Genomic DNA, 21,624 nt, shown 5'->3' on the forward strand with positions numbered 1-21,624 from the left:
CTCTCTCTCTCTCTCTCTCTCTCTCTCTCTCTCTCTCTCTCTCTCTCTCTCTCTCTCTCTCTCTCTCTCTCTCTCTCTCTCTCTCTCTCACACACACACACACACACACACACACACACACACACACACACACACTTAATTTAGCTCCCTTATAAAAATCAAACCTCACATCCAGTCCACTGCTTTGGCCCGCGTTGCCTTTATATCACGTAAGTCAGACGAAATCAGTTTTTGCTCTGTTACTTCTGCACGACCAGCACTAAACAGAGCGCGATTAATTAAGTGGAAGCATTTAACCAGATGCCAGTGACTTCTTTCAAAGGCTGTCGCTCGAGGTAAAGATTTTTGACCACTGACAGACCCATGAAAGAGACCATTATTTCAGACTAACCTTGAACTGCCTTCCCCCATTCCCGATTCTCGCCCATTCCTCTCCCCCCCCCCAAACCTATTTACCTCTCCTCTTTTTCCCTCTTCATAGCTAGACCACCCATATCCTGACCCCTCACCTTTCCAGCCCATTTCGGCTTTGCTTGAACTCCTAAAATTAGATATCATAGTCAAGGGCCCATTTTCTCGTCGGTTGAGGAAGCTCCCAAACACCTTATCCCAAGCGATTTATTATATTTCACCATATTCTCCTGTGTTACCTAAATCCTTCCAATATCGCATTACTGTGCATAAATAACGTACAAAATTATATTAACCATCCATATCCGAAACTAAATCGCTAAGGAAAAGGTGTTAGAAACCTTCTTTAACGGCGAGTTACGAGTTAAGGTGACCGTGTTCGGCCGCATTGCTAAGGTGATAATTGATCGAAGTGGATTGTGTTGTTTCCCATCTACGGTACGTGTTATAAGAGAGAGAGAGAGAGAGAGAGAGAGAGAGAGAGAGAGAGAGAGAGAGAGAGAATGCCAGTAGGTCAGGGTCAGAAGAGTTTAGTAAGGTGAGCAGGTAGAGTTAACACACCTTACCCAACTTCATCTCGAGACTTATAATGTTCGTCTTCTCTTATACTGATATAGACGCGTAGGATGTATAAATTATCAGGTCGTGATGAATCTCTCTCTCTCTCTCTCTCTCTCTCTCTCTCTCTCTCTCTCTCTGCTGGAAATAGTACGATACGTAGCTAATTAGTCTGTAGGATAATTGGAGTGTCCGGTTTAGGATGTGTAAGAAAACTAATGAGAAGAAAAAATATAAGCAAATTGCAAGCCTGGAGTTGCAGCAGCAATAGCAGCAACAGCAGCGTCTTGCACTAGTTGTTCTCGCTATATATTAATTTTCCCTCCCTCCCACACTCATCCCACCTTTCCATCAAATGCATCTTTCTCTCACCATATGTTAATTTTATCTCCCACCTACCCATTTTCATGTTTCCATCACGTTTCCATTTTGTATACCCTTTGTCAAAATTTACCCTATCCCACCGATATCCCACGGTTTCTTCACCTTCCTCTCGGCATTTGCTCTATCCATCTACTAATATCCCTTCCTCGCACACCCACCCCATCTTTCCACCTCACACACGTTCCTCATACCATACATAAGTTACCCTCCAACCCTCCTCTACTCCCTCCTTCCCATCTAACACTCCTTCCTCTCTACACTGCTCTCTCCAGCTTCTCCCTTTCCCGTCTCCACTTTCTCCGGTAGCCTATGAATAACCTCACCATAAATTCTGGTTACAAGCCATTAACCCATGCAGCCAGATTACGTCCTTTTGTGACTATGTCCTTTCTGCCACAAGTCGATTTTAAGTAACTTAGGGAGGCACTGTAATAGCGAAGGGATTAATGAAGGATATATTTAACTTTCCCTGTTCAAAAATTTTCTCGTGGGGAATTAAATCGTCAGGTGTTAAAAATAAAATAGAAAATGCATCATCCAGGTGGAGAAGCTAATTTCCCTCCCGCACCCATCCACCTTAACCTACCCTTTTCATCTAAGGGTGCGGCCACACTTGTACGAAACATGTGATCGACAAGTTGAAACGAAGCACCGGGTTAGAGGCGTTGCAATATCCGAATCTGAACGCTGGACAACCCCTGAGCCTCGTTTCCTTTTGTCAATCACATGTTTGGAGCAAGTGTGGCAGCGCCCTTACACACTTTCAGTCCTTGCTGTCCCCGGCTTGCCCCGCTCACGTCACCACTTTCTGCGCTCGCCCATGAATAACTCTCAGCCTAATTCCTGGTTCTGAGCCATTAAGTGTGACCTGAGGCGAGGGAAAAGCAGGACCCATTAAGAGCTATAGCAGCCACCTCATCCTCCCATACCCTCCCTAGTGACATTGACCCCTTGGACGAGAGAGCTTCATTTTTAGTACAATTGGGTGTGGAAGGTGAGAAGTGTGATCGTCAAGAGTAGGTTTGCGAGAGACAGACCCAAAAATAGCTAGGACGATCATTAAGTGTGATCCCAGGGATAAGGGACTAAATAGGGAGGCTGCCAGAGATCGAGCAGCGTGGAGAGCCGGTATTAGGTGACCAAAGCCGACGCATACAAGCATGTTGAAGTCTAAAAACGATATGATTTTGTCTACCCACTTATGATTCGATTCAGATATGCAATCACCACTCGTATGTAGGGGATAATGAAGGCAATATCAAACCCTCCAGTTCAGAATCTCTCTCTCAAGCTGAACATGTCGGCGGGAAACAGTAAGAATAACCCAATAAAATACGTCATTGTCTTGAAGCTCTTAACTCCTGCAGTCCGACGACTCATTCTGTACCTCCAGACAGTTCTTGCTACCTCCAGACGATTTTATTCAGCTGAGACGCAATGCCTTGTCGTGAGTGGGTTAATGAAGCTGATATCCAAGCCCTCTGTCTAAAAAATGTCTATATAGAGCTGAGTAAAATCGTCTGCATGTAGCAAGAATAAGGTGGAAAATACGTCATTGGACTGAAGAGGTTAAGTGTGGCCAGAGGGGAGGGTTACGCTGGACTCATTACAACCTGGGCACCATCTCCTCGTCCCCCTCGTCCCCTCCCCCGCGGACCCTCGCCCCCTCCCTTGCTGATGACATTAACACGACTGCCCCGCCTCGCCTGGGTTAGGGAGGCCGATGACGGACGCTGGGGGAAACGCGGAGAGTGATACCTGGGATGTCGATGGGTTTAAAGTGAGTGATTGGGGTGAGTGTATGGTGTAAGTGTATGGTGTGGGTGTATGGTGTGAGTGTATGGTGTGGGTGTATTGTGTGAGTGTATAGTGTGTAGTGTGGTGTGGTAATACGGAGAAATATTGTCTGTCGGTCAGTTCAAAAAAGCTCTCTTAAACTCTCTTCCTGGCATCGTACATGAGAAGGGCCAGCGCCCGACATGAGACCCCCTGGCCTAATACGGACCGCCTGACCTCGAGGTGCGGTCCACCCGAGATGAGTGTAAAAATAAATAAACCAGTAAATAAATATGACATACATGAAGTGGTAGGACAGTATCCCGTAATCGCCTGCCCATCACTACTGTTGTTTTATTTAAGATCTAAAAAAGAAAAAAAAACTAACCTGGAAGAGCTAATAGGCTTTCCAGTACTTCATCACATATTAAAACGAAGGATTCAGTCGACGCACTTAAGGATTTCTGATCATGTGGCCCAATATTAAGAAAAAATAGTGTGGCTCAGAATATTGCTTAGAATCCAGTATGTGTTGTGTATGGTGTGGCGAGGTGGTGAAGGCTACGGTGTCTGCGGTACTGTGAGTGCTCTAACCATCAGTAAGCATTATGTAGTACAGTGGAGCTTCGTGTTTATGTAGGGCATGTACGTGTATGACAACTTATGTATTGAATGCATGAATTAGTGAATATCTTGCATAGAGTGGTGATAATCTGTAGCGATGCAGATGGAAGTATGTCGTAACTCCTGTAAATACATAAGTTACAATGTTTTAAGATCATACTAGGTAACAGTAATGCATTGTGGTGGGTTGAACATACTCTATCTTGTAGGACTAGGCTTGTATGAATTGTGTACAAAAATAATCTGTGATGCTGGTTAAAGTGTTCCAATATCCCAGGTGTGTGGTATTAGTGCGAATATGTGGACTGAAAAATAGAGCATGTGGTACGGGGTTTGAATACATACTCTTTATATATCTATCTATCTATCTATATACCTAGGCTGCTTCCCCCAAGGAAAGGGAGGTAGCCGAGACAGGACGACTCACTCTCCATTTACTCATCCATTCAAACACATTCATTTATATATACCTGGTGTAAACGCATAAATACGTAATGATGTAATGGTGTATGATGTATGTCCGAAGTGAAAGGTGAGCATACGCAATAGTAGCTCGTAGGCTGTGTGGTGTAACAGCCTAGTGATGTGGTGGAGGTCATTGGTAATTGATGGGGATGGGGATGAGAGGGCGCGAGAGAAAGGTGATCAGCTAGAGCAATAATTAAGGAGTATAATAACATTTTCGATTTTTGCCGTACCACTGCGTATCATAGAGTATTAAGCAATCGTTATGGGAAGATAATCTGCTCTTTACTGAACTACTATAGATGCACAGTTAAGTATTCCAGTCACCAAATAACCAGCATCATAAATTACGAGGGCTAATTATACACCTGTGCAACCTGCGTATTCGATTAAGATGAAATAAGCTGATTACATTTCCCTTATCGCAATACTATCTACTTCAAAGGCCATAGGGTTATACGAGTAATTCCTGTTCTTCGCCCCACATCGGCCTTCCTCTTTCATCGTCCTACCTTGCGTATCGTTGATGTGGGATTACAGTATCGTTTTTCTTGGTCCGTGGGGTTCAGTAGATTAACTCTCTCTCTCTCTCTCTCTCTCTCTCTCTCACACACACACACACACACACACACACACACACACACACACACACACACATTATAACAGTGTGGTCTTTCCCTTATACGCACGGGCAGCTGTTAATAGGGTTCAAAGCATTAGGCCTTCAGATGCGCCGCTCGGGCAGGGTATATTGTTGCCACGTCGTTAGCATCCAGGTTGGCCACGGATAAAGAGGGTGATTCAGTGCGACCCCTTGTTAGTAGGTCCAGGTCAAGATGTTGGATGGGGCCTCTTTGTGGGGTTGGGTACAGTCGGCTGCAAAAGTTCACCTCACTCTCTGCTGGCTAAATTCTTCCTAAGCTGAGAGTTTTTGTGGACTGGGTACCGTAGGACGCAAAAGTTCGCCTAATATTCCTCCCCTCCCCATTTTCCACTGCTGGCTAATTTATTCTTAAGCTGGGAGAGGCTAGGTATGTTTCTCAGCCCATAGATTTGTCTCTGATGCATCTTAGAGGGAAGTAACAGACGTGACCTGAATGTTAACTGGACTTGGTGGAATAATAGGTTACCTTTTGCTCCTTACTGTATCAGTGAAAGGGAAGGAGTTGCGTGGGTTTTGTGTTCACTGGATCGCATTTAAAGTGGCATAGGTGGAAACGCAATAAATTTTCCTTTGCGATTTATTCTGAAGTTTATACCTAGATGTTCCCTTTTATGTTTTTTTTATATATTCTAGTGCCGACAGCTGTACTTTCCCTCAGTAACTTGATAATATAAAGAAAAGATGTAAAATACTAAATAAATCGCCTAGGAGTAGATGTTAAGGGGTCTCCTGGTTCGCCTAGAATATGGCTATCAGAGTTGTATCCATAGTGGCTTTGAAGATTTCCTAACTCCTCTTTCTTACCGATTTATTTTGCACATTACCCCTCTGAAGTATGCTGATGATGAAAACTGTCCCTATTAAGTGATGATAATTTTGGCTATATTAATAATGAAAAATACAAGATAAAATACAGGAAATAAATCGCTAAGGAAGAGGAGTTACAGAAATAAAGAGGAATATTATGGTGCAACACAGAGAATGAATCGCTAAGGAAGAGGAGTTACAAAAATAAAGAGAATATTATGGTGCAACACAGAGAATAAGTCGCCAAGGAAGAGGAGTTACAAACATAAAAAAGAATATTGATGCAACACAGCGAAGGCGCAATACAGAAAATGAGTTACCAAGGAAGAGGAGTTACAAGAATAAAGAGGAATATTATGGTGCGACACAGAATAAGTCGCGTAGGAAAAGGAGTTACGGAGCTTCCCATAGCATTGCAAGTCCCTCTCCCGCAGCCGGTCACAAAAAGCTAATTCACTGCTAACTATAACGAGCGTCGGCCATTGTGTGATTGATTCTCTCTCTCTCTCTCTCTCTCTCTCTCTCTCTCTCTCTCTCTCTCTCTCTCTCTCTCTCTCTCTCTCTCGACCATTTTTGTATATGTATTTGTAGTTCAGCAGGATTTCTCTCTCTCTCTCTCTCTCTCTCTCTCTCTCTCTCTCTCTCTCTCTCTCTCTCTCCTTCCTTTGAGTCACTTCCCGAACCCCATTGAAATTAATTGAAAAATGGGCTTGTGGGATTTTTTCAACTGCTTCTATGCCCATTTTTGTATATATATTTTCAACTCAGAGGGATTTTTATTATGGGTTTTTCAAGTTAATGGATTTTCCCGCCAGTCTGCTTGATTTATTGGCATGTCCTCTGTCGCAAGTGGCCAAATAGGGAGCTGGGTTCCTATTTATTTGAGAGCTTTACTATTATTCGCGATAGAACTCTGTAATTCAGTCTCTCTCTCTCTCTCTCTCTCTCTCTCTCTCGCTCTCTCTCAGTCTATCGTTCGATCTCTTTGTCTAGCGATCTGTTTGCGTATCTCTCTATCTATACGTCTGCCTGCCTGCCTGCATATCTATCTATCTATCCTGGAGAGGTTAAAGATAGCCCACATTGACCACTTCTATATCAGAGCTACTTCCTAATTTGAGTATAATTATCTGGTTATATAAAAATAAACAAATTATACGTTCTCGGAGTGAAGAGGTTATGCCAGTCCCCCTACCAAATAATTTCAGTGATTAATTTTGCTGTGTCGTATTATTCACATTGTTATTCACTCTGGTCTGGCTGTGAAGTGTGTGTGTGTGTGTGTGTGTGTGTGAAGGGGAATGTATGGGATTATGGGCATGAAATCTTATACATCCTTTAAGACTGCATACTTGACGGCATTTTGTGATATTTATTTACGGTTTTTTTAGGTATCGACATCGTTTACCTTAAGAAATATAAAAAAAAATGATAAAAAATTAATGCACAATAAATCACCCAAGGACAGGTGCAACGAAGCATATTTTGGCACTTATAATATCATCTTTAGGATTAGGGAAGTTAATGAATAGCCTCAAAAACGTTTTAAAGAACAACAACAAAATGTAAAATAAGTCGCCCAGGAAGAGGTGTTACGGCGCTGTTTCGCCACTGAGAGTACGACCACGAAGCTTAAGAATGTTTATAAATGCGTCCACGTTTATAAATACGACCGCCGTTACTGTATATAGGCCGTGCGTTACTGCCCACCCGTTACCATTTTACGAACGCCCCTTTTGTGTGTTCGACGATTCCCAAGTGTCGTGAAGATTTGTGGCAGATAGAGAGCAGGTTGAGCCCCAGTCCTGAATTATAGGTGTGAGGGGATTATAGGCCGTCCCTCTGACACCATCACCACTACATTCCACCCCTCTGACACCCCCACTACATTCCACAAAGGTTTGGGCGTTGGCAGAGGAGGAGGACCAAGATATAAAGCCGTATTGTTAGGGGTGTGGGGGGGTTCTCGGTAACCTCTCTTCCCCAGCGATTAATTTTGCGTATTGCAGCTAGGACGGTGTGTGTGTGTGTGTGTGTGTGTGTGTGTGTGTGTGTGTGAAATCATTTTGATTCCGACATACTTTGCCAATCACGGATCACACCCAAATGTCAACATACACACAGGCATATCAATAACCCTTCATGATATCTATACGCACATCACCTTGGACACGTGTAATAACAACCACCCATCCCTCCCCGTCACCCAAGTGAGATGAGAGGCCACACATCACAGCCTGCGGTGCCTATGTTCGGCGTATCAACATTCATTTCGCGTCTCGAGTGGTCAGGTGATATGGATCCCGTGTTAGGGGAGGTAAAACATATATGCCAATTTGCTGTGTGTGTGTGTGTGTGTGTGTGTGTGTGTGTGAGAGAGAGAGAGAGAGAGAGAGAGAGAAAGAGAGAGAGAGAATATATAGCCTTTACCAACCCATAATCATCTGGTAGCACCTTGACAATAGAAAAACCAATCATTGTAGTGAAAGGGGTGAATTCTTAAACCACCCGATAACTATATTAATGGCCAGATCATCTAGGACAAGGATATTAACGACCTCATCCCTCCACTTCACCCAAATGACCCAGGGAGCCACACATCAGAGGCGGTGGATCCTTAGGTTAAGTGGATCAGCATTCGGTACGCGTCCCAAGCGCTGAGGTGATGGAGAGGGTGTGAGGGAAGGGGAGGCATATGTGCTGATATTGGTGTGTGTGTGTGTGTGTGTGTGTGTGTGTGTGTGTGTGTGTGTGTGTGTGTTCTAACTAAGAGGAAGAGCTTAAGCTGCTACTGTTAACTAGAGACTGACGAAACGCTGTGAATCAGGGTTAAACGACTTAGAGTCCCAGGTAACAGAAGACAGTTCGAAGCATGGATCTTCGTTAATGAAATCTTTGCTTGGTAAATGATGAGTATGATAGATGTTCAAGGTACTGTCAAACATGGAGAGTAATGTACGCGCAAAAAATAAATAAATGAATAAGTAAAGAAGTAAACAAATAAAATGATAAAAGTATCGTTACACGGGGTTACGGTTATTATTATTATTATTATTATTATTTTCAAACTGATAGTAGTCTAGTTCTTTCAATAGGGTGGTAAGTGTGATTGTGTGGGAGATTCCAAACAAGACTGCTGCATAATTATGCACTGAAGAATTAATAAATATAACAAAGATATATTAATTTTAATCAAGAAATGCCACATGGATCTTTTACCAAATTTTTCGTTGGTTGTCAGAATTGTAACGATATTATTTTTACGAGCAGTATTTTGGGATTGTAACAATATTTTATGGAGTAGTATTTGGGGAATAAGGGATAACCGATGGAACAAGAGGCAGACTGTCTGGACACCAAGAGATCGTAAACGTAGCAGAAAAAGGCCAGACAGGAGGTGGAGAGATGAGACAGAGAAATTTGCAGGGGAAACGTGGCAAACATTGGCTCAGTCAAGGAATTCGTGGAGAAGGTTGGGGGAGGCCTTTGTTCAGCAGTGGACTTGTAATGGCTGATGATGATGATGGTTTTGGGGTTGTCACAGTATTTTTTGTAACAGTATTTTGGGGTTGTAACAGTATTTGTAGGAGCAGAATTTGGGGGTTGTCAGTATTTTTCTAGGAGCAGTATTTTGGGGTTATAACAATATTTTTAGGAGCAGTTACACTCCCTCTTCTGTCTTTCTTTCCTTCATTCTTTCCTCTTCCTTATGCCTGTGGGTGACTCTACACTGAGTGACAAGCCAAATAGTTTCCCGTACACCAGGAAACCATTTACTACGCTGGGTGGTAACCATATTACTAAATTTTGGCGCCTGGTGGTCTAATGGGTAATTATTGCGCTCCAATTGGACTGAGCCGGTGAAGGTTTATATCCAAGGGGTGGTTGGGGTTTACTGGTCACGTAATGCCACTCAGGGATGAGTGAGGCTGGTCACTATCATCTTAAATGTCAGGACCAAGTGCCTAGGCCCGGGCTCCTACGCTCCTCATGGGGCAATGTAGGATTGGATGATGATGATGAGTATTTTGCGGTTGTAGTGATATTCTTTAGTAGCAATATTAACCGTAAACCACCACAATAATACCAGAAGGAGGGTACGCGTAGTAAATTTTCCCCTCAGTGATGTTCTAATCCCACCAGGAGTCATTACAGGATTTCTTGAGACCACACCGCTAGTCCTTCTTCCTGATTGCCAACACCTGTACTGTACATCAAGTTACCTGTGTGTACCTTGACGCCTGGCTGCCAACACCTGTACAAGTTACCTGTGTGTACCTTGACGCTAGTACAGGGCAACCGTAGTAGGACTGGCTGATGATCGACATTCTGAATCCAGATAAATTTAGTTCTTTTAGCCAGCCTCTTAACTTTTACCCACTGAGCCTGGGAATGTTTTTCTTTTTTCTTTCTTTCATCGTAGTATAGAGTTTTCAAGCCTTTATAAACGCCTTCAGTACGAGAGGCCTTTCCTAAGCTGAAAAAAAATCGTCTGGTAGCAGCAAGAGTAAACTAACAAGGACGTAATAATGTGCTGTTAGACTTTGACCCTTATTCTCGTCGCCTCAGGAACCCCCTTAACACCTTTTCCTAAGCGATTTATTTTGCTTGTTATTTCTTTCTGATTCTTCTGTGTTATATAAATTCTTCCAATATCTCCATACTCTGCGTAAGTAACATACAAAATTTAATGAACCAGCAGTATCAAAAAATAATTAGCTAAGGAAGAGGTCATAGGGAGCCTCCTTAACTGACGGGAATATGGGCGTTTGTGCAGCAACTTGATCTCTCTCTCTCTCTCTCTCTCTCTCTCTCTCTCTCTCTCTCTCTCTCTCTCTCTCTCTCTCTCTCTCTCTCTCTCTCGTTAAATACTTCAGAATATTCAGAGAGCCAATTCGATTTATCCCTCTTCCTATTCAGCAGAAGTGCTTCACCGCGAACGAAGATGGCGATAGTGATCCTTGTCTTAAAGTTGGTCGTGTGTGTCGTTTTTTCTGGTCGTTCTCGCCTCTAATCGTTGTTCTTGTAGCCCTTGAGATGTTGTGTCGTGAGGGGCGATTCATATCATCCCCAGCTGCCTTGATCCTTCTTTTTTATCACCTGTGTTGGTTATCGCTCCTCCGCCCACACTGCCGTCCCCTCCGTCGTCATCGTCATTTATCTTCATGTTCGTCTTGATTTTCGTCCTCAGGTTCGTCTTGTTCCTTCTGTTGATGTTGGTGTTGCCTTGATTTGAATGAGTGAGGTAGTTCGTGTGTGTGTGTGTGTGTGTGTGTGTGTGTGTGTGTGTGTCAGAATAGATGTGCGTCTTACTAATTGTATCATCTAAGGCAAGTATGTTTTCCTAATGGCTTACTGTGTTTAAGTATATATGCGTGCACTGTGGTATAATTTGAACACCACATTCAACACATCTATTTAATGTGGAAGCGGAAGCACAAAACGCAACTACATTTTACCACGGAGGTGTTGTGATGTGAGTGGCGCTGTGGTGAAGTAAGAGGTCACTACCCAGGGCTTTGGTACCGGAGTGAAGCCAGTGGTTTGAGAGCGTGTCACAACAACTTTATTTATGTAAGCCTTGGGTGGAGCCTGGTCACTGATTCTCTCCTTCACACTTCCCTGTCGTTGTTTGGTCAGTGTTATAGCTTTTGTTACTCCAAATTTAGTGCTGCATTTCCCAAGGTACACTCCGAGTCTTTCTCAGTTCCTACACTTCCCACGTAACCAGCCTCTCAACCTTTCCTCTTCCCATCATACCGATCTTTCAACCCCTCCACCTCTTACTCACCCATCTTTCAACCCCTCCACCTCCCATCATAATCCGTCTCTCAACCTCTCCACCTCTTACTCGCCCAGCTTTCAACCCCTCCACCTCCCTCCATACTCGTCTCTCAACCCTTCCCAGCCCCTCTTCTCTTTATGACAGCCGGGACCCCACCACCTCGACCGCAAGAGGGAGGGATATGTAGGGGCCGTGAAGATGAGGTGTGGACGTAGGGGAAATGAGCATGTGGAAAGGGCCAAGGGAGGAAGATCGAAAGAGAGGGTGTATATTGAGAGACTGGACAGCTATGTATGTAAAGAGAACAGTCAAGTGCGAGGAAAGAAGCTTGAAGGAGCTGAGAGCCCAAAGAGCAACGACTGAGAGGAAAATCTAACACAAGAAAGTCGATGTTGAAGGAATAATTGAGAGACAGGAGAGAGAGGTTTTTCCAGATGTGAAGAATGATCAAGGGAGAATGTGACATTGAGAGATTGGAGAGGACTAGATAAGAAAAATAGCCTAGTGAGAGGAGAGATTGAGGGAGGGAAATTTGAAGAATAGTGAAAGAACTGAGGCTGAAGGTAAATAGATGAAGGGAAAATAACAAGTGTGAGGAAGAAATAAGGAAGGAATCTCGAAAAAGAGTGGCTAGAGAATTATTTGAGGAAAGAAATGTAGGAAAGCAAAGGGTGACATATATTTGGGACAATCATAAGAAATGAGAGTGATGTTGGAAGATAGCGTTGTGAAGTTAAGTGTGAGGAATATTAAACGTTTAATTTTATTGCATATTAAACTCTCAAAATCAGCAACAAGATACAGATAAATAAATCCACGTATCAATAGTGTTTTTTTATAAGATTTCTGGCCATAGCTTTCGAGACGGACATTCACCTTTTGCAAGGCGTCTAATGCATTATTGGTGTGTGGAAGGAACTGTGCCTGACCTGCTTGCTTGCTTGCTTGTGGTATTGGTGGTGAGTAAGAGCAATCATGTTTGTGGGGACATTACACCTCACAGACGGTCATTATTTCGTGCACTAGTGATGCAGGAAGTAATGCTTGCCAGAATGCATGCCGGGTCATCATCATTATCACACACACACACACACACACACGTGGTAAACAATAACACTGCTGTCACCATCTCTCTCTCTCTCTCTCTCTCTCTCTCTCTCTCTCTCTCTCTCTCTCTCTCTCTCACACACACACACACACACACACACACACACACACACACACACACACACACACACACACACACACACGTGGTAAACAATAACACTGCTGTCACCATCATCCTCTCTCTTCCTGTGGTCGACTCTCTCTCTCTCTCTCTCTCTCTCTCTCTGAGAGAGAGAGAGACTGCTAACTTCCAGGTTGTATAAACAATGGCAGGGCGAGCTGTTGGCGCAGAAATCCTGGCCCAAAATCAACAGATGCGTCTCAGGCCATGAGAGAGACAGACAGACAGACAGTAATCGAGGCAAGTGTAATGTGCTTGTGTTGTCCACCGTATGTGTACTGTACAGCGTCATTGTAAACAGCTTTCAGAAATTACATCCTCAGGTTTTCATTTATGTTGCTCTTATTACATTTTTTTAAAAATATCCTAGGGCCATCTTACACCTTATCATTTTTTATTTATTTTTTTATTATTCATTCTTTTAGTACGCTTGTGGTTGTCGCTACGGCTGCTTGCTGTGTCGCGTAATTTTAAACAGCCTTCAGTACTTTTCGCCGTATATATCTTTTACATCATTATGTTAAGTGTTTTGCCGCTGCCCATGTTTGGCGTTTGGCGTTACTCATGGCATATCAATAATTCCTTTGTTGTGATCTCCCGTGGCCAAATTTGCAGTTTCGCTTCAGAATAAACGACCTTTAGTACTTCCGACTACTTGTTTTTTCCCTTTTCTTCTATATTTATGTCGTATTTTCAGTTACCAGTCTTTTCGACACTGTGCTCTTGGTCGCATTCTTTGTATTCCTAGAGATGGTTGATAAATAATAGTTCTTGTGTGTGTGTGTGTGTGTGTGTGTGTGTGTGTGTGTGTGTGTGTGTGTGTGTGAGTGTGTGTGTGTGTGTGTGTGTGTTTCAATTTTATATCCCCAGGTGTTTCCAGGTAACAAATAAAATGATCTGACGTTATACAGAAAATAAAATCGGTGTCACCAACCCAGCCATTGAGTGCTGAACGATTTTCAATACTTCTGGGTTAAATAATACTCTGAAATCAATCATACGTAGCGAATAAGCGTTGTGTGTGTGTGTGTGTGTGTGTGTGTGTGTGTGTGTGTGTGTGTGTGTCCGTCCACATTTGACCCCCTCTGATTTCGACGCACCATACAGTCAAAAGACGCGGAACGACGAGCTGACTACGGTGGTGTAAATTATAACTGCGTGAGGTCAGTTGTGCGCGAGCCATACGCACTTTTGTGGCTGATTTTTCGCCAGACATTGGGAACCCTCTACAGATCATACCGCTGGGTGGAATGAGCTGAAATTTCGCATGGCCATTCCTGGTATGTCAGAGCAGGTCCATGTCAAGTTTGGTGTCAGTGCGTGTCTCGAGGGCAAGTGCTTGTCCTTAACACTATACAGCATAGCACAGTTCGGTCCAGAGATGTTGATAGTCTCTATGTAATGTTAGTTTCAGTCTGTGTGTCCATAGAAAAGCCTGTCCTTTAATAATCTGTTTTGGTTTTCAGGTGAGTATTGAGCTGAGACCAAGGTGTGGCTGCTGAGTGTGTGTGGGGGGTAAGTGTTGTTAAGTACCTGAAGAGGCTATAAATAGTGCCAGTATCGCGTGACCCTGGAACTCAACACCGAAGGAAAACTACTTGACTGCTTCGCCTCTTTTTACCTCCTCACCTTCTTGAAATATGACACCGAAAAACCACTCCATAAATACGGTGCGTTTTGTGTTGCTGCTGTTTACTAAGAATGTATTCACGGTTCATAATCTTTCTCATAACGACCAAGGGATAAAAATGCAAGAATGTTATTGACCTTGTTTACAACATTTACCCTCCTGTATTTTCTGTAGTTTTTTCGTCTTTCATTTCCTTCAGTCCTTCACCGTCCTCTTTTTCTGTAGTTCATGTTCTTTCATTTCCTTCACACCTCCAGCAACCTTTTTTTATTTATTAGTGATGCATTAATGTTCTGTGAAGAGTTGCTCAGTTGACATTTTTTGCTACAGAGTAAATAGAAGTATGATTTCTAGTTGAGCGCTGATTACTCATAATTAATAAATGTAGTTACTGTGGAAGTTATAACAGTTCATGAATGGAGAACACATGTGATCTGGTGTATGAAGTTTTCATTAGTTAATTTGTTTTTCCTTTCTCTGTTCATCTAAAAAAAAAAAAAAAAAAAAAAAAAAAAAGTTTTACACTGGAGTCGATGCTTATAAATGCAAAGTAAATGATAAATATTTTGCCTAATGAAATTCGTATTGACTGTAATATAGTAGTCATGTATTTAGGATGCAAATTCAATTACAGGTGAATTGATGAGCTTCTCTGCGTCATGACCTGCAGATTAATTGCATATTTCCAGCTGCGCACATCGTTAGTTACTGTAAATCGGGCATTACAGAAGGTATATAAGTAAAAGTTTCTGTCCCAAACTATTCTGACTTTATTGTAACAACTTGTCCTAAAATTACTACCGGGTATCTCACTATCTTGAATGCTGAGTTTTAACAATAAATTATCAGGAATACTATGCTGATCATGAAACAGTGCTATGTAAAGGCTGTAGATTCATAGCATTATTTTTTTTTTCATTGGACTACTTGAAATAAGGTGCAAAAGGACGAAAATATGGGTCAGGTTAAGGTAACAGGACAATAATGATCAAATATTCCATATATACTAGACGTCTTTCGGAGAGCGCATACCTCCACCAACGCCAGTACCAGATAATTCTGGATGTCACCAAAGTTTAGGTAACTCTTCCTTTGCTCATGACTCACATATCCACAATATTTTTTTGAAGTCCATCAATAACTTTTGGCATATGTTAGGGACAAACAAAAAACGATCCTGAACCGGGATTCGATCTCAGAACACCACCAAAGTTATTTTCAACTTTTCTTTGGCCCATGACCCACATATCCACAAAAATTTCATTGAAGTCCGTCAGTGACTTTCTGAAATATTTTTATGGACAAACAAACAAGCAGAGAAACAGGGGTGAATACTTAACCTCCTCCAACTCAGCCAATCTGAGGTAATTAATGCCGATAAAAATGAACTGGAATAATATAAAAATTCATGGAGTTACGGATTATAAACTTAAAATAGAAGTTCCAGTGCACGTAGGTTCGAGTCCAAGGTTACAGGTAAGAGGTCCCGGACGCGGCGTGGTGAGGGAGCCATCACCCTACCACCCCCTGGAGGCCCCATCAGCTGACTCTGTAAACACACCCGCTCTCCTGGGACACCCTTAGTTACTCACCACCGCACCAGGGGCAGGGGAAGGGGAAGGCAGGGGCTGAAGGGAGGAAGAAGCAGGGAGAACTTGGCTGCCGTGGCTGCCTGAAGAGTTCCATTTTTTAACAATTTTCACTTATTTATTTATTTGTTCATTCATTCATTCATGTACTTTTTTTTAAGGGGACCAACTGCACTAATCCATTCACTCTGATGACATACTTGCTATAGTGGTTTTATTCAATTTTGGCGATTTTTTTTTTTTTTTTTTTTTTTTTTTTTTTTTTTGTGGAGTGGCAGGAGGCTTTATCTCACTCCAAAAATCGAAAATTCATCCCTGAGTAAGTTACATCCGACCGTGTTCATAATACTCTTAATTTATCTTTTATTTACTGCTTACCTGCTATCCTGTGGCTGATGCGTGTGTGAGGGAGGGTGGCATGTCATGTGAGGAGAAGGGTTCGTTACTGAATAGGGATGTAAATGCCTGGAGGTGTCGAGCATGAGACGGATAGACAGATAGATAGGAAAACAGACCCTCCTAGAAGAGGGGAGTAAGAAATTGCAACTTAAATCTCCTCGCCATTTGTCAACATGGTGAGGTTAACTTGGGCACGTATTCTTGTCCCCTAGCACCTCGTCCTTAGCGATTTATTTTTTGTACTGGCTGGTTCGTATCCTTTTGCGCGTTATTTGTGCATGCCGAGGCTAGAAGGATGGATATCCATCACAGAATAGGACAGTAAAGGGTAAGAAGCAATATAACTCGCTCAGGAAAAGGTGATGGGGAGCTTCCGTAACTGACGAAAATAGAGATGTGCCGATACCAAGATGTTGGCCGATACCGATACCCACTTTTCAGCCGATACCGATGCCGATAATCCGATACTAACAAATGGCCGATACTTTACCGATACCGATAGCGATATCTTTTTATTTGATTTTATTTTGGTATATTTGATGCCGGTAACGTGAGTGTTGTTAATGCAGGAGGAATATAGTAATCGATATATATAATATTAATATATGACAGTGTTACATCATACATGTAATTATAATGTAATATAATATCATAACCATCTGTTTATCAGTGTCAGGAAACATGAGTGTCTTGAATCACATAATAAACCAGAAAAGTATCGGAGTATCGGTCATATTTTTACCTTGCCGATACCGATACCGATACTACCACAAGAAAAGACCGATACTGCCGATACCGATACTGATACTATCGGCACATCCCTAGACGAAAATATGGGGGCATCTATCTTTATGGACGGTCGTCTCGTGTGGTTAGGAAGCTTATTAACACCTCTTCCTTACCGATTTATTTTTCTTATCCTGCCTCGTTACTGCATTCTTGTGTGTTAGTCATGCAATCTATGTGGGCATTAAAAAGATGCAAGAAGTAGAAATGAGGATATTAATGGATAGTTTGGAAAATAAATCGCAAAGGAGGGGGTGCTAGGGAACCTCCAACGAGAATACGGGCCCCCAACTCGCTGGGATAGACAGGACGTTGCCATGGATCCGGTTCAACCACTTCAATCCGATGACGCCCTTTTCCATGATATTCTAGCAACCTTCAGACGATTTTACTGAGCGATGTTTAGATGATTTTATTCAGCGTTTTTTTCAGCGATTTTACTCAGATTTTATTAAGCGATTTAATTCAGCAGTTTTATTCAGACGACATTATTCAGCGATTTTCTGATGATTTTTATTCAGACGATTTTATTCAATGATTTTATGCAGACGATTTTATTCAACTGTTTTATCATTTTTTTTTAATTCTGACAATATTATACAGTGACTTAATTCAGACTATTTTATTCAGCGATTTTCAGACGGTTTTATTCAGCGATTTTATTCAACTTTTAGAGCTGGGGGTTAGATATAGCAAGAATAAAATAGAAAATGTAGTATCGTTGTGAAGGAGCGACTGTAGAACTAAATATTGCTGAATTGTTGCATGTTTTTGAGCTGGGGGTTTGATAAGGTCTTAATTAAATCCCCTTCTACTAGCGTGCTGTCCTAAAGTTGCAAAAAAATCGTCTGGAGATAGCAAGAGTAAAATATAAATCCTAGTCATGAAATATTTAAGCGTCTGTAGAATTATGTATTAGTGAATAAATCGCCTGGAAACATACGGTGAGGGAGCAGGTGTTATGTGATAGGTGCTTAATCAAGTGAAGTGTCCAGGAGAGGTAAGGTGAGAGGCGTGTGTGAGGCGGGGAGGAAGGGGGGGCCTTGGAGAGGCCTTGAGAGGGAAAAGGAAAGCAGAAGTGAGGAGGAGGAGTGGTGGTGAGAGAGAGAGATGAGAGGAGTGAGGATTGAGAATAAAGAGGAGGAAGAAAGGAAGAAAGAAGAAAAGGAAAGCAACGGTGAGGAGGGAGGAGAGGTGGTGAGAGGGAGATGAGAGGAGTGAAGGTAGAGAATAAAGAGGAAGAGGAAGAAAGAATTAAGAAGATAAAGCATCAGTCAGGAAGAGAAGAGGTTGTAAGGGGGAGATGAGAGGAGTGAGGACAGAATAAAGAGGAGGGGAAGGCGAAGAAATTAGTAAAAAAGAAAGGGAAGAGGAAAGGAAGAAAGACAGGAGAAAGGACATGAGAGGGATAGAAAATAAGATACGGGAAGTGGAGAAGGTGAAATAAGAGAAGAATACAAAGACGAAAGTAGAAGTGGAGAAATGTGAAGCTAAGAATAGGAGACCGAAGTAGGAAGCACCTTTACATTTAAGTGAGAATCATAAAGGCCAGGAATTGAGGAGGAAGAAAAGGTAGGAGATAAGGAAGGGAAGGACCGATTTAAAAGACTATGGAGTAGATACTGTGATTTTAAGGAAGTATATCGGAAAGTGAAGAGGGCAAGGCGATGGTGCGTGAGTATAGGGAAAACTTAGGGAAAGAGGGTTATTAGGTATGAACGAATACAAGGAATGGAAGTAAGAGAAGGAAAGAGAGAATGGGAGAAAATGGAAGTAAACATCAAAAGTGAAACTAAAGTATAGAGGACAAGAATAAAAAGAAAATAAGAGAATGTGACTAAAGAAGGGAAGGAATAGAAGGAGGAGAAAGGGATAAAGTAATGAATTGGAAGTTAGTGTAACCTAAAAATCATGTGATGGTCTGAGTTGAGGGAGGAAGTGGCAACGCGAGGAAGGTGGAAAGAAATTTAGAATGAGGAAATGATATTGATCTTGCAAATTGCAGTGAAAATAGAATAAGAATGAGGAAGTAACTGATGAAGAAGTAAATATGACGTAAGAGGGAGAAAAGGAAATGTGCCTAAAAGAGTAAGTAATGAACTGAAAAGTGTGAGAAAGGAGGAAGGAAAAATAGTGAGAGAGAAGTAAGTCAGAGGGAGAAGAAAAAAGAAATAGTGAGTGTAAATGTGTAAGTGAGAAGAGGTCAGTGTGAGGAAGGGTGAATGAGCAACAGTAGCTTAGTGTAGTTCAGTGAGTGATGGATGAATAAGTGTAAAGAAGGGTCACAAAAATATAAAAGGGTGATGAGTATAATTGAGTGTGTGAGAATAGAAGCTAGTTTACTCATTACACTCTATTATCACCTGAGCCAACACTCCAGCCTCGCACTCCACCGCACAGCTAACACACTCACACACATCGCCACTCTCTCTCTCTCACATATCACCTCCCCTCACTCACTCACATAACACCACCCTCCCACACTTACTCATTCATCACCCCCCTCTCTCGCACTCACACTACACCACCCTCTCACACTTAGTCACACTTCACGACCTCCCACACTCACTCAAACATCACCACCCCCTCCCACATCCACTCACACATCATCAACCCCTCCCACACCCACTTACACATCATCAACCCCTCTCACACTCACTCACATATCCCCACCCCTCTCACACTCATTCACACATCCCCACTCCCTCATACACTCATTCACAATCATCACACCAACAGAGCCTCCAATGTCCGGGCGTCAGTTACCATTCTTATCTCTTTATTTACAAGAATCCTGTTTGAGTATCGCGGCCGCATCGCTTAAATCACTTCCCTTGAGTGTCGGCTGTAAGGGCTCCTGCATGCTGACAAGACGAGTGTGTGTGTGCCTTTCTGGGTTTGTGTGCGTGTGCTATTCTGGGTTTGTTTTTCGTTGTGTCTAAAATCCTCGAGCGAGATAAGGAAGTGTACTCTGCAAGATGGATGTGGATAGTGTAAGGAAATAGTGTTGGAGGACTCATGAAATTGTAAGATATTCTGTGTATTAAGTGTGTTTGCTTTCGAGTCTGTCTTTCATGGATATCCTCGAAGAAGATCAAGGAGGATATTCAGTTACGTGGATGTGGATGGTGTGAGGGACTGGTGTTAGATGGGTCAGTAGGCTAGTAGATCAGTGTATGCTTCGTTGTGTGTGCATTTGGTTGTCTCCCTCATAACCTGGAGCAAGATCAACCCTTTAAATACGATGACACATTGTTTATTTCAATCTTGCTACTCCCAGGCGATATAATTATTCTTAGGAAGACTCTCTTGTTGTGAAACTGAAACAATCACCATTAACTCCTTTACTTCAGTGGCACCTGTTTGATTTCATTCTTGCTCCCACTTGACAATTCTAGTAATCTTAGAAAGTAGGTCTCGTTGTGAAGGAGCTCAAAGGACAAGGTTGAGCTAGGAGTGTATATGAAAATGTCGACTAGAGGATGGACTGGGAGACAGATGGTAATGTGGTCAGTGGCTTGTAAAACGACTATGTTCTCCCCCTCTTTTTATTTTCTTTTTTTCCTGCATCATAATATCCTCGCACTATACTCTGTTCACCTTAACATCGCCTATATTTTCGTCCTTTTGCAGCGTATATTTAGCTCAGTGACAGAATAAGACGATACCACGGAGTTACGCCCTTTCCATAGCACTTCTTTGCGACTAGCAACATCTTCTGGTGTCATTCCCTAGCAGTAAAAGGGTAATCGGAATGCAGAGATGCCAATTTTAGGCCAAATTAGAGTAAAATGGGCATAGGTGGTGGGAAAAGACTGAGGAGTGCTTGTGGGAAGAACAAAAAGGATGACGAGAACAGCAACAGGGTCAGGAAAACAATGCGAGGTCATTTTCCTCTGCCTGCCCATTTCAGTGATAGGATACCGAGGCAGACAGTAAAGAGAAAAATAAAGTCATCTGTTAAATGCATCTTTATTATGAACAGAACTGGAACTTATGAGGCTAGTAAAGCAAAAAGAAAAGAAAAATATACAGTATACGGAGACTGAATTACGTAACGGATCTAAAAAGTTAGATTAGGTGAAGGTTTTATTTTGCTTAATATGATGGCTTCTTTTTAGAGAATATTTTTGCTGCTCTAAGATTATTATTATTATTATTTTTTTTTTTCGGTTAACTTTTTAGAGAATATTTTTGCTGCTCTAAGTAGTGAAGGGGTTAATGAAGGCCGCATCTAATCAGTCTCTCTCTCTCTCTCTCTCTCTCTCTCTCTCTCTCTCTCTCTCTCTCTCTCTCTCTCTCTCTCTCTCTCTCTCAGACATCCTCGTAGTGAAAGGATAACCACATCAAAACAGTGACATAATAGTAATGCTTATCTTTTTTATCATCAAACAATATCATTTAGTCTAGCAAGAAAATCTAGTAGTGAGGAGGAGGCTTAAGTTATCCTATATCTAACCTCTCCAGTTAGAAAAAATAAGTCCTAAGCTGCATAGATATCCCCTGAAACTATTAGCA

The sequence above is a fragment of the Coenobita brevimanus genome, chromosome 101, assembly GCF_032717465.1.
Source record: "Coenobita brevimanus isolate Jiangsu-jjx chromosome 101, ASM3271746v2, whole genome shotgun sequence".
Classification (NCBI taxonomy): Eukaryota; Metazoa; Arthropoda; class Malacostraca; order Decapoda; family Coenobitidae; genus Coenobita; species Coenobita brevimanus.